At 36.6% G+C, this 18915-nt stretch overlaps 1 pseudogene; it reads right to left on the reverse strand.

Moving 5' to 3' along the window:
• Positions 1-505: 505 nt before the first annotated feature.
• Positions 506-10209, reverse strand: LOC143381927 (mitogen-activated protein kinase 8 pseudogene; annotated as a pseudogene).
• Positions 10210-18915: the final 8706 nt, after the last annotated feature.

An 18915-nucleotide genomic window follows, 5' to 3' on the forward strand; every position in this document is an offset into this window, starting at 1 on the left:
TTTACTTAGTTATTCCTAAGTACAACTGCTACCACCTATTTTCCCTCATGTCTCTGGTGATGTTTCATTGATAAGAATATAATCCTGAAGGACAATATCATGAACAAAACATCTTAAATAAATTCTAGTAAAAGAAACATAAAAATCTAATATAATTCATGATATTGATGGGCCATGACATAATATTTGCTTTGATAAATGAAGTCTTCCAAATTCAGGGTTTTTTTTTTAATTATCAGCATCATATAAAGTGAAAATACAAAACAAACCATGATTAAATAATTAGGCTTAATTATGAACTTAATTAAAGCAAAACTACAATACAGTTTTGTTACTATTTTAAAACACAGGGTTTTAAATTACATTTCTTGAAACTTAAAAAAATAAACTACTACAAAACAAATTCTACTTTTTTAAGACAAAGAATTATTATTCAAGTAATTTTATCCATAACTAATCAACTCCTAATCCCTCCCATCCCACCTCCAAAGGCACAAGTAGTCATCTATAGCAGCCCAGAAGTCCAGCTGCTGCTTCTAGAGGATTGCTGTCCTAAAGCCAAAGTTGGTTCTGTTGACACAAAAGATGCATCTTGGACAGACGACAATGATGATGGATACTAAAAGCCACTGATCTCTGCTGCACCTGTGCTGAAAGAGAGGGTTGCTCCTATACAACTTCATGCTTGGGTCACTCCTCCAAGTCTATCATTCTCTTGTTTATCAATTCATTCCATCCTTCTACTGTATGTTCTCTTTCATTCAATCAATTGTGAGGTATTTGGGGTGATGGGGCTTCTGCTTCAGAAGGATCCTGAGAACTTCATCTATGGAGATTCTTCTAGATGCACCCGTGACCAGCATTTTGGATAGCAAATCTGCTACTTAACTGGCTGTATGCTTGTTGTCTTCTGTGTCAGCTGGGAAACGTACATCTGGGAAGTTTCTCAGTGCTATCTCCAGCATATTTAGGACTGTTTTCAACATATTTCTTACTGTAACCAACCGTTTCTTCATGAATTTAGGACATGGTGCCTCAAGCTGTTTGACAACTTTATTTCACTGGTCAGTATCATCTGTATGTTGGAAGAAACCTTTGTATCCTTTATTCCACCATGTATCTAACCAACCAAATATCAATTCTTTCCTTGAAGTCCATGTTCAGGATGATCTTGGCCCCTCTAGAGCCATTACTACATGAAGCATCATCGTAATTTGTTGCTGAAGTCCCAGTCAATTCAAAATATTTTTTTTTCAAATTGCAGTCTTATATTACTACTATACTACTGGGCTTTAAGTGCCACTGAGTAATTCCAGCAAAGAGAAGGTGTTAGACTCTACAGAGCATCTGATAGAGAAAGTAGGACGTTCTTTCATGAGGAAACACTTGGAAAAAGATTGCATCCATGAACTTCAGGACCAAACATCTTCTCCTGGGATATTTCTGTGGTATGCAAACTTTCAAAGTCCATCAAGTTTTTTTGTTTTTATTATATTATATTGTATTAGTACTGAGGATTGAACTCAGGGGCACTCAGCCACTAAGCCACATCCCCAGTACTATTTTGTATTTTATTTAGAGACAGGGTCTCACTGACTTGCTTAGTGCCTCACTTTTCCTGAGGCTGGCTTTGAACTTGCAATCCTCCTGCCTCAGCCTCCAGAGCCATTAAGATTAAAGCATGCACCACTGCACCCAGCCCAATCAAGTTTTTATGGAGAGTCATTTAGTATGAGTTAGATTCTGAAATAGCTCAGCTTCTTAATTGCTACCTTTCTGTTAAAAATAAAGGGGGGTGCATCATAAGTGGCAAATACTATTCTTTGAATTCCTGCACCTATACATTTTGAGCTCTCAAATTTTAGGGCTGTGACTATAGAATCTCCAATCTCTACACTTATAAAGATTGTCATTATGCTACTTATTATGTAATGACTCCTTCCAAAACTTCACCAAGAAGCCAGAAGCATATCAAATAGCAATAAGAGAAGCCCACCAGCAGGGATTATTTCTTTTCCTTTCTTTTCTTTTTAAAATCCCTTCAGTTTGCAGCTTCAAAGCAGAATGTAGGTTAATACTTCAAATGTGTTTCTTAAGTAGGCTTATGGAATGTGAGTACTCCAAAGGACCATGGCATCATAAACTTCAGGGCTGGCTTCTATGGAAAATATAACGTGATGGAATAGTCTATGTTGTTTACAGAGTTGCTATACATTTTAGGTATCAGATGGATGATATGACCAGATTATTGCTTCAGACAGATCATCTCAACAATGGGGTTAATGAGATATTGAATTAAGAGATGAGAACAGAGCAGTTTGCATGCAGTGCAATAGCTTAGATTTTAAAAATAAAGGGTCTTACTTAGAGGCAATGGAAACAGAGAGAAGCCCACTGGAGGTATTTACAAGAGGTGAAATTAAGGTATTAATAACAATGAGATAATGAGGTAGCATGGAATGGGTGGCAAGAGCAAGAGATGCTGACTCTGACATGAAAATAAGTGAACTGATTGATGAATTTAGGTGTTGATGGACTTTGGCATCTTTCATTAAAGCAGGAAGTACAGGTGGAACAGAGGCAACTTTTTTTCTGGGACAAGAATGACATATGACACATTATATTTTGAACACATTGCATTTGAGTTTTCTTCAAGTGATCCATGTGGAACTTTCCAGAAGGAAGTGTAAATCTGGGTCTGGAGCTTAGAATAGAGGTTGGAACTGGTCATATACATTTGGCAACATATGGTGTATTCTAGCCTTTCCACTTCAAATTTAATTTTCAATAAATAAAACAAGCCAAATAAAATGTGTGTTTATTTCCTTCTGTGATCAGCTATCCCTAAAATAGAGGCTATCTGGTTTTTTGTTGTTTCTTAAAATATACTGAATTTCTAAGGGGGGGAAAAAAAGCCAGTCTCAAAATATTACATGCTAAATGATTTCATTTGCATGACATTTTTTAAAAGACAATAATTTTTTTAAAAAATACAAATGAAGAACAGGTGAATAGTTGCCAGAGTTTGGACAGAAGACCCTGAGGGAAGTGGGTGTGATCATAAAAGGGTAACATGAGGGAACTCTGTAGTGATGGACTTCTTGTATATAGTGACCATGATCCCATAAACCTGTGCATGTGATAAAATTGTATATCACTAAACATATGCAAATACGCATGTTAATACAGTAAATATTGGGGGAAATGAAGTTAATATTGATGGATTTTATTGATGCAAATGTCCTAATAATATTATATATTACAGTGTTATAATACTATAGTTTCCAAGATGTTACCATCAGGAAAAACTAGATAAAAGGTTGGCAGGATCAATGTATTATTTCTTCCAACTGCCTGTGAATCTAAAACTCTCAAGACAACAACCTCAATTCTAAAAAATATTGAAGCAAGATATGTGGAAGGAAACAAGTTTTTTAATATTAAGGCAAATAATTTGTAAGGGGAAAAAAGTACATTTTCTCCCATATGTTTTCTCCCTATCTTTCGTTAATTTGCTTCCTTGACTCAGAGAAAATTGTAGCTGACTTGTAGAGACACTATCTCCCAAGTCTAAGGAAGAATTTGTCCCCATTGAGATGAATCTCAAAGGTGAGGGAAGTTGACATAAAAGAAAAAGTAAGCAGGACTTGGTGACACATGTCTTTAATCCCATCAACTTGGGAGGCTGAGACAGTATGAGGAATTTAGTGAAACTACATGACCATGGAAATGTATAGGACAGCATTCCCCTGGTGTGAGCAAACTCCCTGGTGGGGGCAGGGGGTAACAGACACCCTGTTTCCCACCCTTAGAATGCCCTACAATCTCTCTTAGAATCTAGTAATATAGCTTATATATGTGCAATATCTAGCCGGTATGGCAATGCCTGGAGAAGTCTCTGTGTTAGAGCCTCAGCAAGCCTCCACCTTGATTGCAGGCATGTAGCTCCTGGGAATAAAAGATCTTGTTTGCTAGATAACTACAATGTTTCATGAAGCTCTGGTGCTCCTGGATCTGCCCCCCCCCCAACAGTAACTTCAAACAATGGACTCTCTTGAGGACTGCACAAAGTTCCTAACATTATATATTGTAACTGTAAAATGTAACTGCAGAATAAGAAACATTACTGATACTCTAAACAATAATGTAGTAATGATGCTAATGACTTAATGTAACCTATTGGCATAAATAAACGTGACCACTTGCACTGAGAGCCACTCTGCCACCTTCCCTACCTCTGCACCTTGTCTCTGTGTCACCCTTTATTATTATTATTATTATTACTTACAGAAACCCTGTCTCAAAATTAAAAAGGAAATGGTGGTGGTGGGGTGGGGGACTGAGGATGTAGCTCAGTGGTGGAGCACCCTTGTGTTCAATTCCCAGTATTGCAAAACAAAGGGAAGAAAGAGTAAGAGAGAAAGAGAAAAAAAGGAATAAAGAGTCCTCAGGCAATTGGTATAGGAATAAAGGCTATTTCAGCAAAGGTTTTGTTCCCTAAATCCCATACTCTAAAGCCTTTGTCACCAGCCTGGGTGCTGTTTAGAGGTGGTAAAAACTTTAGGAGATAGGTGTGAGTGGGATAAAGTTAGGTCACTAGGGACTTGCCCTTGAAGGGGATATTGGGATCCCATCCCCTTCCTCTCAATCTCTCTGCTTCCTAGCTGCCAAGAGGTGAACAACTCCTCAGCATGTGCTCCTTACCACGGTGTGCTGCCTTGCCACAGGCCCAGAAACAACTGAGTCAACCAACCATGGACTGAAACCATAAGCCAAAATAAAACCTTCCTCTTTAAGTTGATTTTTCTTAGGTATTTTGTCTCAGAGATGAAAAGCTAATTACAGTTCTTATTATTACCACATTACTTAAGAACCAGGAGTTAGTTAAATGACAACTGAGCTGTGGTCCACAAAACACCCAAACCTCTTTAAGGAGAGCACATCTCTATGCTACACTAGTCACTTTACCACCACTGGCCTGTGAGGGCATCCTTAGTCAGCAACCAGCACTTCATCCTGTAACTACAAAGTAAAGCTTATCCATGACTTGATATTTTCCGGGGCTTGTTCAAATCACTACTCAAAATTCCTAGCATTACTGTTTATAAACCCACATATAAACCCATATGAAGGAAGATGGAATCTGGAAGTCAAGTGAATGGTGCCCTTCTGCCCATGTATGTGAAATTGATGTTAAAACAGGACCAGCTTGAGACATCCTTCCCCCAATCTGGCTCAGTCCAACTACAGTTCCACCTTCTCCTTCATAAATACCTGCTGATGAACTACACTTTTCTTGATTTTGTTTTAATATGATTTCCTTAACGCCAATATGTAGATCTGAATATTCTAGAAATTACCTCTTTTTCTTCTTCTTATGAAATCGGAGATGTCTTCTATGACATCTGCATCACCAGCAAGTTCTTCCTTACTGGTAAGAATTAGCTCCAAAGTTCTCCATATTACATCTTGTATCTTCTTGGAAAACAAAGTCTCATCAAGGCAATTGAAGGGTTTATCAAAGCCCTGCTTTTAGCAGAATAAGCTTCTAGCAGCTGTCTGGGTGGCTCAAGTTTCATATTACCAGCAGTAATATTCCTGCACCTGTTTCATAGTCTACATGAGAAGCGCATCCTTCCCTTCCTCTAACTGTCCAGTCATCCACAGGGACATCGCATCTGCTTTCTTTTCATTTTCCCTCAACCAGATGTTCTTGGCTGTGTTTCCAAAATCAGGTTTTCTAACTTTCTTCTGTAGAAAGTGTCTCAAGAGACAATGATACCCTCTGACCATCCAATTGGTATACTTCTTTTGTTCCTATTTAATGTCATTTTCATCACATTTATGGGATTGGTAATGCTTATTAGCACATGTGTGTCAATTTGTGGCAAAACCTTCAGTTACATCATTACTCCTTCAACTAATATGCAGGTGCCTGTGATCATAAGTATTCATTGTGATCCTTCTACCTACATTCCCCTGAAAGTTACTAAGGCTTTCCTCCTCTAAAGGAGCTATCTATAACACAACAGTGATTCTTGATAATATCAATATTTTATACAGTTCTTTGGGAACAGTTTTCTTCCTTATCCCTAAATTTTGCTTAGGAGATGCTCTTCCTAGCAGTAGGTTAGATAGATTCTTGTTAAATATGTTCTTGTCCAGAAATTTCCCAATGACTCAGAATGGGCTGAGTTGTAAAACACAAAGAAAAATCAATCTCATCTCATTCTCATCATTATTGAACTTGTTTGACAGTGTACAAACTTAAAAGAAAAAAAAATTCCAGCATTCCTTATACCTTTAAGCAAGTAATTCTAACAGGGAAATTCTGCTATGTGGATAAAGGAGAAAATTTCAAATAAAAATATTTTCATTGTTTACCGTGTCCCCTTTTCACTTTACCATTTCAAATGTGCTTTATAAGATGAGGAACAACATCATTGCTGAATCTCCTCCCAGGTGTTCATAGTCCAGAATGGTCAGCTTTTAGTATCACCTCTACTTTAGCCTCACATCATTTCAGAAGTTACCCCACCTAACATCCTGGTGTTATGATGGCTTACATAATACCAAGTGATCAGTGGAGTTTTGTGTTGGTTGTTTATAGACTGATTTTAAACACATCTTTAAAAAAAAAAACTCTCCTGTTATACCAGTCCCACGATAGCTCTTTCTTTTGTTCCTGCCATGCAACATTAGGGGCAGATGTTGGTGATATCCAGAGAGTAGAAATGTTTCTGGAGAGCAGACTTCCCCTGTTGCACAATTTCTTACCATGGTCACAGTACCTGATAAGGAAGTCTGAAAGGCTCCAAAAATCTGAAACTTTGTTAAGCACAAACATGACACTGCAAATGGAAAATTCCATGCCATAAAACGTCATTTTATGAACAAAATTATTAAAAATCTTATATAAAGTTGACTCCATGTTGTGTATATAAGTTATATATGAAACATAGAATTTCAAGTTTAGATACGGGTCCTATCTCAAAATAACTCATTGTGTATATGCAAAAATTCCAAAATCTAAAAACAGCCAGAATCCCAAACACTTATAGTCCCAAACATTTCAACCTATAACAATACAGTAGACCATAAAGAACTTTTCAACAAATTTAAAAGAATTGAAATCTTGGAGTATATCCTCTGATTGCAATGTAATTATGTTATAAATTGATAAACACAAGATAACTCTAAAATCCCTTAATATTGTTTAATATGATACATGTATTAACAAACCCATGTATCCAATAAGAAATTGAAAAGATGGAGATTTTTTTAATTAAAATGAGTATATATCCAAAATTGAACAAATGAGAAAAGACAGGATTTAGGAGAAAATGAATGTGCTTAAATGCATATATTAGAAAAAAGTCTGGAATTTAATGAGCTAAGCTTCCAGATCAATAAATTAGAGGGAAAAAATAAGTTAAATATAACAGAAGGAAGTAATAGAGGCATGACCATAAATTATCATAACAGAAAAAATATATACAAATGAGAAGAACAAAAGAAGCTCAATTTATAAATGCTTTGAGAGATTGATCCAGGGGAAAAAAGGAAAAGCACAATCAATTAATATCAGGCAAGGAGAAGAAGCGATGCTACAGTTACTGCAGACATTAAAAAAGACAATAGGGTAAAGCAAATGACATGCCCAAAAATAGAAAACCTAGATTAAACCGACGAACTATTAGAAAAAGATAACTTAGAAAACTGACATAAAACCAAATAGAACTTAAAGCATACTCATAAAGAAAACTGCAGGCCTGGATGGCTTTCCTAGTGAGTTGTTCCAAATATTTAAAAAAGAAATAATCCAAATATTTCAAGAAATCTTCCAAAGATAAGGAGAAAAAAAAAGATATATTTCTCAGATAATTCTATGAGGTCAAGATAACCTTGGTCCAAAACTCCACATGAAAGAAAAATAGCAGTCCAATCTCACAGAAGCAGATTCAAATATCCTAAATAAAATATTAGCAAATTGAATCCAGCTATGCATAGAAATGATGCAATATGACCAACTTTGATTTGCCCTAGAAATTCAAAGTTGCTTTACCATTAGAGAATCAAAGTAATTCAGCATATTTACTGAACATTATGATGATCAGCACAATAGCAGAAGAGACATCTGATAAAAATCAGCATCCTATCGAGATAAATATTAGCAAACTAGGAAAATCAAGCATAACATTTAATGGTGAGGCATTTAAATAAACTTTGTCTTTTTTTTTTAAGATAGGGGATGGAGAAAGATGCCATCATTTTTTCTCTCAGCATTGCACTGGAAATCACAGACAGTGCAGTAAATCAAAACCCAAATAAAATGTAAAAGGATTAGAAGAAAGAATCAAACTGTCATTATTCAGATGATGTGGATATGTGTAGGAAAACTTCCTCTAATCATTAGGATTGATGAAGATATAAAAAATATACCTGATTCAAAATCAATACACAAAAATCAACTGTTCAACATGGTTCTGTGCTTTATGATAATTTATTAAGCTGAAGGTTCACGTTTTGTGCACTTTTTTAAACTAATGCTTACCCATCTCTAGGACCCCATAGGTGTTATACTCTTTCTGATAGAAACTACCAGTTTGACAGAGTAAAACTCCAGGTATCACACATACTTTGAGAAGCAGCTGTGTACTCCCATGAAAACATTTAAAACCTTTTTTAATGGATGCCTTAGGTATTGCCTCCTTTATGCTTGTAATTTTAGCTTCATTCCATTCTTATTTTACTGTTTAAGTTTCTCTTTAAGGCAACAATTTCCTTTGTATCATTGACAATAGATCCCGCAAACATATCACAGGAGCTATTTTTTCTGCCGAAGCACACTACTTCTCTCCTAAATATTTCACCTTAAAATAGACATTTACCTAACAGTTCTGTGTTCCTAGCTTTCAAAGAGATCTGTATATTTTACCTTGCCCTGGATGCACTGATCTAAACATAAGCCTTTCTCCAAAGGAAAGAATCCCCCAGAAGGAAGGAATGATCGGATGGAACCTCCATTGCAAAGTCATTGTCTGTAAAACTGAAATGTTTCCTTAAAGATGATTGCTTGTCATCCCCTGGTGAATAGACGGAAATAAGTTGGAAACAAATTTATGGGCAAAAACAAATACTGCTTGATACATTCATTATTAGTTGTATTGAACATTGTCAAAAACCCGTTGGAAATCCAAAGAGCATTAGCAGAAGTGGAGGTCTCTGTGTCATCATCCTTGGGCCTAAAAGCAGAATAGAAAAGCAATATCAAGCCTCAGGTAGGGATCCGGTTTAGAACTCTGGCAGAACTCCCATGCTCTGAGGGTACCTGCTTCCTCTCACAAAAACATCATGTGCTTTAAATGCCTAAAGCACTTTTTCTCTAAAAGATATCATCCGCTCCTGCATGGTTACTATAATAGTCTATATTATATGTTAATTAGACATTAAAAACACAAAACACTGACATTCTTTGCCTCACCTGTTATGGCAAAAGAACACATAAATGTGTCTGTCAAGTAACAAAAGGATTTTGTTAAATATCCCAAAACTAATCTGTTATTATTCTGCCTGTCAGGGAGGGAAAAAAAAATCAGAAAACACAAATTCATATCATTTTCTGTTAACCAACTAAAAATAGAGGGTAAAATGCAATTCCACCAGAAAAAAAAAATGAGTAAGTTACTTGAAAACCATCACATTCTCTAAAGGTCTAGCTTTTGGAAACTGTAACCCTGTCATTAAATTATTTCCACAAATCCATTCACACAGTCATGCGCTGAGTCTAAGAGGAGGAGGAAAGATCATTTTTTTCTCCAAATTTGGTATCCAGCTTTCTAAAAAAAGACAAAGGCACATTTTATCATCCTGGAAAAAGTGACTTCAGTGAAGCAGATAAAGTGTCTAATAAGGCCTAATTATCTCATGTTGTGATTCTTTTTAAATCACTTTTAACCTCAGGAAGAATTTTAATTATCTTGTATAATAAAGTCTTTCCTTATTTCACCCCCTCTAGGAGAAAAACATATTAAACCTTATTTTTGTCAAAAGATAAGGGCAATATTAAGTTTAAATTGATGTCATTATGAAATATTTGATATCAGGATTACAAATTTCAACCTTCGTAATTATACGATTGGTCACAAAAAAGAGTATCATTCCTCCACCAACTCCTAGAAAGAGGCCATCGGAGCTATCAGCATGCATGCGATACACCAGGGACAAGGAGGGGAGAGAGAAATGTGTTCTTTCTATTCCAGCAGAGTCTTGTGATTCCAAGGTTAAATTGTTGAAGCAGTTTGGGAGGTACTTTTTAATATGATTTTCAAAAAGTTTTCTCCTCATTATCAACTCTTTAATAAACACTTCAAAGTTTTTGTGAGCTTCTCCATTGGGAAAAATATTAATTCATGAGGTTTCTTCCCAAACACACGCCGAGTTCTCTCATTGGGATTCAAGAACTCAGGAAGGAAATGTATGCAAGTGTCTGCATATGGAAAGACAAAGTTTTCCTTCCTCATTTTCTCAGTTCTCCTACAAATGCATTCCCTTCATGCTTGGCTCATAAACTCCATCTTGCACAGATTCTGGCATGAGGTGCAGCCTCTCCAACCCAGCCAGGGTCTCTGAATCAAGTTTCTCATCTATCTCTCTCTCCTCTTCATTTCTGCTCTCTATAAAATAACAAAAGTAGTTAGCATTGACTAGGGGCTAGGCATTTTCCAACACATTTCATCTCACTGAATCGTCACAACTCTACACCAATGAAAAAACTAATCCATGGAGATGACCAGGGGCTTCCCTAATGTTATACAGTGGTAAGTGGTAGAATTTGAATGCACCTTTATCTGAAGATACATAGCTCATTTAACCATCACACCAACTGTACCATGGCTTTTTTATTCTGACAAAAAGGAAGTAGCTCATTATACTGTAAAATTAATAAACTTTTAAAATACTATGATAAGCATCTACTAAGCCCTCCACCCAATGGAAAAACTAATCATTGACTACATTTCACCTGTTACCCTGATTCTCCCATTTCTCAGCCTCCCTCCACCTGAGGAAACCGTGGCCCCAAGGCCTGAAACAAACATTCTCTGACTGTTCTTTGTATTTTAAAAATATATTTCTATAATATTTTTTTAAAAAGGAAGTAGCTATTTTCAAATCTTTTATAAGAATACTATTGGGCTATTCATGATTCTTGGAAAAGGATGGCATACACCTATGTTTTCTTACAATTTTCCTTGACCCTTACCCTAGAATTGGGTGTGGATAAAACTTAAAAGCAGACCACTGCATAATAAACTTCCCATTAAAATTTATGCTATAGAGGATTAAATGTGAAGAATTCAATTACATTGTATTTTATTTAAGGGAACTCAAATTCCCTTTGACTTACTACAATAGAAGTCTATGTTTTATTGGTAAAATTCCATTAGTAGAGCATAGGATGGTCAGCTTCATGCATCTAGAGATCAGATGGTCCTGGGCTCTGACATCTTGCAAAACTACAATAGGTGCCAACCTGCACCCTGCAGCCCTGGAAAGGAACAGTAGAGGGCTGCAGGAAAGGTTTCCTAGGCCAAAAATAAAAAGGAAAAGACTGGGTGAACAGTTAACAAGTCCCTTAGCTATACACAGTAATACAAAGTAGATGAAATAATTAAAATGAGAAGAGTTGGTTATGGGATTCTATGGCATGCATTTAAACTTCATTTCTTTTTATTAATTTTTTAGTATCTCTTAAATTACTGTTGTTTGTATCTTTGTAAAGTCCTTTAAATATTCTCTAAAAGAAGATGGGGAATTTCATTCAATTAATGAATATCCTATGGAACCAAACAATAATGATTTTAATACTAGCTAACATTTATACAGCATTTATTAAATGCCAGGTACTATCCTAAATATTTTACACATACTGAGTCATTTAATGAAACCATGTATTGCTAGTCCATTTATTAGTCATGTGTAAATAACTCTGCTTTAAACTAGCTTATGCAGTTTTTCTCTGGGAAAGCTAAACCATTGCCTCACTATCTTTTTGAAACTGCTAACTTGATGAAAAAGCCCATTTTCTATTCTCAGTCAATACCAAGGTAAACTTGAGCCAAACATTCATATATAATTCCCTAAACACAGATTGCAGGGCCCCTATCCCAGAGTTTATGATTCAGTAGGTCTGGGATGAGGCCCAAGAATTTGCAGTTTTCTCAGGCCAAACTGATGCTGTTGATAGAGAGAAAAAGAACTTAGTTTGCAAAGGCATGATAAAATCCTACCTAAAGAAAATGGACCCCAGGAGAATGTAAGAGAATGGATTATAAGAAGGCTGAAATTCTGATTTTGATAAGATTCAGAAACAATGTCACTGGATATTTCCCAGAACATAATTTCCAAAAGTCATATAAGCAGACAAGACTTCAGCAGAAATCATATCATATTGAGTGGGTACCTCTGTGCAGAGTTAAAAAGATGCTCTGCCTGCTAACGGGCTTGGTGGAGCTTCCTTCTACAAAGAAAATTTCAGGAATTTCTAGGACAGCATCATATTAACAGCAACTTGATATGGAAAAAGAAAGAAGATGGCATACAGGAAAAGATGTCACTCACAGGCAATCTCTGGCCAGAAGGAAGGGATGCTGGAAGAATCAAGAGATGAGTCTCTCCGGAAGCAACTGGGAGGAATGCATTCTCCAATTTACCCGCATAATACATATGGGATAAACACATGCATAATAGGAACACCATTCCTCAGCTCTAGACTGAGACCCAATTTTATAATTTCAGAACAGGGGAGAACATGGCAATATGATGGATGCCCTATTCCTCTTCCTCCTCGGGTAATATTGCTTAAGATCTCTTTAGCTCTCAAGTCAATTTCAGGGAACCTACAAAACATGATTGTATCTAGGCCTTTTAAGTTCCAACTGTGAGATCAGTTTGCAGGACGTTTTTCTAAAATGAATTGTTACATGTTTTGATTTCTGTTTCTGACTCTCTCTGCCTTTGCTAGATTGGTGATTTTGAAAGTCCTGCTTTCACCTTAAATGAGCATCCTGATTCTATCTTTCATGCAGGGAAAGAGATTGCTATCATTATACTCAGAGTTGGTCTTCCCTATACCTCCAAGATTGTGTTGGCTGGGAAATGGTGATCAGCTTCCCTCTGCTCTCTGTTCCTTCCACCTGAAAGGACTGAGAAGGGGATGAGAGTGTCACCAGCAGCACAGGGTCTCATCTATTATGGGAACTCAAAGATGTAACAACTCCCTTTAGGAAAAGGAATTGTTCTGTGAGAGTGTCTCTGAGTATCTTTATTCTACCAACCATTAACGTATGGAAAAAGGGAGTCTGGGGCACTAGCTGAGATGGCAAGGAAGAAAGAGTCCACCCTAGCAGTTCTGCCAATGCTAATTCATTGATCCATTTGGCAAATTTTATGAAAGATCACTGTATGCCAGCACAATGCTGGGCTCTGGAGACCTAAGGAGAAAAGGAGGCACACAGATCATCCCCTCATATATTTTATATTCCAGGAGGAAGACTAGATATAATTGCATGCATTATTAATTATGATTGCAGGAGGTTTGTGGAGTGCTACTACAGCTTGGAGAACTGACCTGGGCATGGGATCAAAGAAAGCTTCCCTGTGGAACTGACACTTAAACCAAGTTCTGAGAGATGAGTTGAATTCTCCGACAAGAGTATTTCAAGCAGAGAAAGGCCCTGTTTGAAGGCACAAAGGTGGTAGCAAACACGGTGCATTGAAAGAACTAGCAGAAGGGTGTTGTAAAGACAATGAAGGAGGAAGGGCAAATAGTATAAGCTGGGATTCCTGGACAGTTCACACAGGGTGGTCACTGCCAGGATAACAATGAATGTAAGAGTTTTCCAACATCGAGAACTTTGTCCAAACTAATGGAAGAGCCATCCTCCAACTACATTTTTAAATCCAAACAATCTCATATAGAGCTCAACAGAAGAAGGTGCTCAATGAATGTAGGTTGAATGATGAATAAATTAATCAAAATGTAAGCGTGTGTATAAAATCCATCTTTCACACATTAGAGTCTGTGCTTTGGTCCATTTGCTACAATATTGTGAGATCATATAAGTGTCTGGGTTCCTTGAATTTGAAAAGGCAGCCTAAAATAATTACTGTATTCTGAGCCACTATTCTATCAAATTAATTCTCACTGCTGCATGTGCATGCTTATCAAGCTTTTCTGGTTTTCTGTCCAACAGAAATTAGTATTTTCAAAAGACATATGGGAGCACTGATATCATATCAAATATCTGAATTTTTTATTTAGAAGAGCCAGGAGAGACAATGGTATTAGAAGCAACTGAAAACAATATGGACAATGGAAGGAAAGACTCCTCCCCACAAAAATTTTCCACTCTCACAAGCATCTTTTCTCTTCTATCCCTATCTCTGAAGGCATTAAGCCAAAACTTCATAATTTAAAATCAAGAAGTACTTTTTGGGCAGTTGATGCTTTTTCATTCCTTCAAATTGCACTCATGTTTTATTCAGCCATTTATATTTATGGGGCTGTTACTATATATTGAGCATTGTGTTAAAGAGCAGAAAAGCAAAGATGAAGGTAATACATGCTCTCCAGTCAAGATCATTAAGAAGAATACACAGACAATGTGTGTTGGTGTGTCTCCAATAGAGAAGTTGGGTTTGGAAGCTGTGAAAAAAAAAGTTAAAAAGGAACAATCAGTTCTACCTGGGATGATGTGGAGGGGATCCAGGTGAATGTGGGATGGGGGAGAGTTTGGACAGGAATGACTCATTAAAGAGATTCAAAAAAAAAAAAGAGAGAGAGAGAGAGAGAGAAGTCAGAATCTTGAAAGTGTCCACTATACAAACAAGGGACAGAGAGAGGTAAAATTCCAGGCAGAGGAAACAACTAGGGCAAATGCATAGAGATATGAAGAGGCTTACAGTGTTTGAAGAACTGCACCTAGTTTGGTACAGAAGAGCCCAGGGTTCAAGGTAGAAGAGGAATGAGTCTGGTCATAGGCATCCTGCATTGATGAAAGGGCAGCTATCCCAGGCTCTCAGGCAGGAGAATGAAAAGACAAGAATTTTATTTTTTTAAAAAAAAAAAGATATCTGGTACTAGTTTTAAAAATGGATCAGATGGAAGATTAGATTAAAAGCAATTACCTAGCCAAAGAATTTTATAGAGGTAGAACTGATAGATTAAGGTAGCTTCCTGAAAACTATGTCTAAAATCAAAGAATAGTTACATGATTTTTTTTATATTAACACATTGGTATCTTTGTGTTATAGTTTTGATCCTGAATGTTCCCCCAAAGATTTGTGTGTTAAAGGCTTTGTCCCCAGACCATGGCACAATTGGGAGATGGTGGAACCATTAAAGGTGGGACCTAATGAAGTGAAGTTAGCTCATTGGAGGCAAGCCCTTGAAGCCGACCCCAGTCACTCCTCTTGCTCTTTTACTTCCTTTCCTCACCTCCTAGCCTCTATTAAGTAGGCCCACCATGACATGTTGCTTCTCCTTGGGCTCCAAAGCATCATGCCAACTGATCATTGAATGAAAACTTCCAAAACTGTGAGCCAAAATAAATCTTTTCTCCTTACAAGTTTTATCGCAGTTATTTCGTTAAAGTAATGGAAATCTGACCAACATTCTTTGCATAAAATTATTCAAAGTTACCATTGGTTAAATTTAGTTGTCATCTAACCCATTGTCCCTAATTTTCTGGGGAATCTGAGATCCAGAGGAGAAAAAGGTCATGGTCATGCAGTCATGTGCTAGGTGTCCTCAATTTGGTCTAGCCCTCCTGTCACTTCATCTCTCCCTAATCAATAAATGACCTAATGTCAAATATTACTACTAGGATGCCATTTCAAGAAAGTAAGCAATAACTTCTTTACAAGACTCAAGACTATACTATATAGTGGTGGCCTTCTAAACAGTACAACTAAAATAACTTCAGCTCATCATGAAGTAGTTCAAAACTGGTCTATAACATAAACAAAGCCTGTTTTTGTGTTTTTTTTTTCTTATATGTTAACACAAGTTTCATCTATAGCTGTTTCCATCTTCCTTGAGTCTATAGGGTCATTCTACATATCAAGTTATATTTGGATGAGAAGATTCTCTGATTCTTCACACTCTTTTTTAAAATTTTCCTCTGGTTTTCAGACTCTTCAGGTGTTCTCTTGTTTCTTTCAAGAAACAGAGAGATGCCATTTTGAAAGAATGGTACCAAACTTGCCTGAAAATATCACAAACCTTGTTGAATATTTATTAATGATAGAGTTGAAGTTTTCCAAATGCTGAGAAATCCATTTTTTCATTTCCTAATCTTATAGTTAAATGCCAATTTTTATTCTTCTAACAAGATATTCCATTAATTCAACAAGACAGTTATGGTGAGTACATATCATGTGATGAACACCTTGTTAGGTGCTAGTAATGCCACAGAATTATCCATACTCAAGGAACTATTATTATAAATGAACTTTGTTCCCTTCCCTCCTTTCCATAGGCTGCCTACTGCAGCCAGGCTGCATTCTTGGGAATAGGAGCATCACACCTAGAAAGGGTGACAGATAATAAATAGGAAGACAAAGAATCTCAGGCATACAAACTTAGAAAAGAAACCTCTGAGGACAAAGAACAAACCACTTTCCCCTACTAAGAGAGGAAACCTGTGTAGATAGGGTGAGCATGGAAAGCCACCCTGAGAAGGTAATGACTGAGCTGAGACCAGATTAAGAGCTGGTCATCCATGAGACATCCCAATTGTCTCATGATGGGAACAATTTAAGTGTATTCAAGTAGCAGAAAGTAGCCCAGTGAGGCTGTGGTTAAGGCAGGTTAATATCAAATGTGACTACACAGAGAAGCAGGGGCAAACTCATGTACCGTGTTATGAGCCATGGCCAAGAAAAAAAAAATATATATATATATATATATACACACACACATACATACACATACATACATATGAACTTTTAATGCAATAGGAAATTTCTAAAGGATTTAAAGAAGTGATGTTCAATGTAATTTTTTATTCCAATGAACACTGAGTTAGAAATGAATTAGAAGGTTAAATAGATGGAGTCAGGGGGAAAGAAGAGACAATTAGGCAGCACATCTGATAACCTATTGTAGAGCCAACACTAGGAAGACGGCATTCAATTGGACTTAGAGGGGGCTTTGCTTCATTTGCAAGTAGGATTGTGGTTTCCCTGATGAATTACCACAATAGGGAAAAATCAAGAATGATGCCAATACTTGTGACTCAAGCAAATAGGTGACTAGAGATGAGAAAGACTGGAGAGGAAATAGTTTCATGAGAGAGGATCTGTTCGATTTTTATTGATCTTATACAGAGACACCTTCCTATGAATAATCACCTTACTGTAAATTAAATTCTAGTAGAGTATCCTTGATCTAGAAGACTATTTTTATGAGCACACAACAGAGAATTGCAATCATTCCTAAATCACTTTACTCTCTGGACAACAGGCATGTAGTATTAAACGTACCTGATAGAGTAACTCTAGGAATTGATAATATACCAAAATAATTTCATCTCCTCTCCTAGCCCAACTTTGCTTGGTACTAATGCAAGCCATGCAAGTATGCAGTTGAAAGCCAGGCAGAGTAGGGCACACCTATAATCCCAGTGACTTATATCTCAGGCTAAAGGATTCAATGTCAGCCTCAGCCACTTAGGGAAACCTTCAACAACTTAGCAAAACCCTGTCTCAAAATCATAAATAAAATGGACTTAGTGGTAAAGTTTCAATCCCCAGTACCAAAAAGAGAGAAAAAAAATGCAGTTGAATTCTTAAATAAACTTCACATTAGATTAGGAAATAAGCAACTACTGAATTTTGGTGTATCTCTGTGATTACCCCAAGGGATTAGCCTGACTGGTGAAAGAGAAAGGCAGTCAAGGCTGTCCAAAAAGAGAAATCTCTGTCAGTGATAGTACTTCAAATTCCCACAGTTGATGGCTGGATCAGAAATGGGCATATAATTGAATCCTAGTCAATTCATAGTGAAAGAAAATCTGTTTATGGACTTTGAGAAACATGTTCCTGGGTCCTAAAAAGGAAACATGAGAAATGACAGCCCTTTCTTTGTACCCTGGATTTTGACACATCTGGAATTGCTGCCACCATCTTACTCAGAGCCCAAGAAGGTAGACAACACAAACAGGAGGGCAGATCAAAGAATGCACACAAGTAGAACAGGATCCCCTTGTGTTTCCCTGGATTCCACCCTGCTACTCAGCTTACCCTTTTATAGGATGAAGTTCCTTGTCACTAAGCCAGTTAGAGTGTAGATTTTCTCTGGAAGACAATACATGTATCCTTACAGATCTGTCAGTCCTATGACTTGGGGAAATAACTTACTGTACATTCGAATCCAAGAAAAGAAAAACTTCTCAAGGTTTCTTCTACATTTTTGAAAAGCTATACCTACCTCTTTATAACAAACACACAAAATAATTCTCTCAAGAGTTTGTAACTATAAATCAAGGTGACCAGAGTAAGTTTAATAACAAGAAAACTGTCCACAATGACAATACTTTAAAATAATAATTTTTATGTATTATAGAATAGTTTTCAAAAGAGAAGAGGAGGAAGTCCACAAATTTCAGTTGAAAAAAAAATGAAAATTATAAAAGTAAGAACATATTGAAGATTGTCCTTTAGTAAATAACCCTTGAAATACAGAAAAATAAAAGACCTACAATAAAGGTATTTTTTTCTCCCCTCTCTCTATCCTGCCTCTTGATTTATTAGCTACCAAGTCAGATGAAAAGTGAAAGTGGTGCTATTGAAGTTGAGAGAGAAAAACTATTTGGAGGACAACCTCTGAAGTTGTAAACAGCAGGGAATTGT

Source organism: Callospermophilus lateralis, chromosome 16 (assembly GCF_048772815.1).
Source record: "Callospermophilus lateralis isolate mCalLat2 chromosome 16, mCalLat2.hap1, whole genome shotgun sequence".
NCBI classification, from domain to species: domain Eukaryota; kingdom Metazoa; phylum Chordata; class Mammalia; order Rodentia; family Sciuridae; genus Callospermophilus; species Callospermophilus lateralis.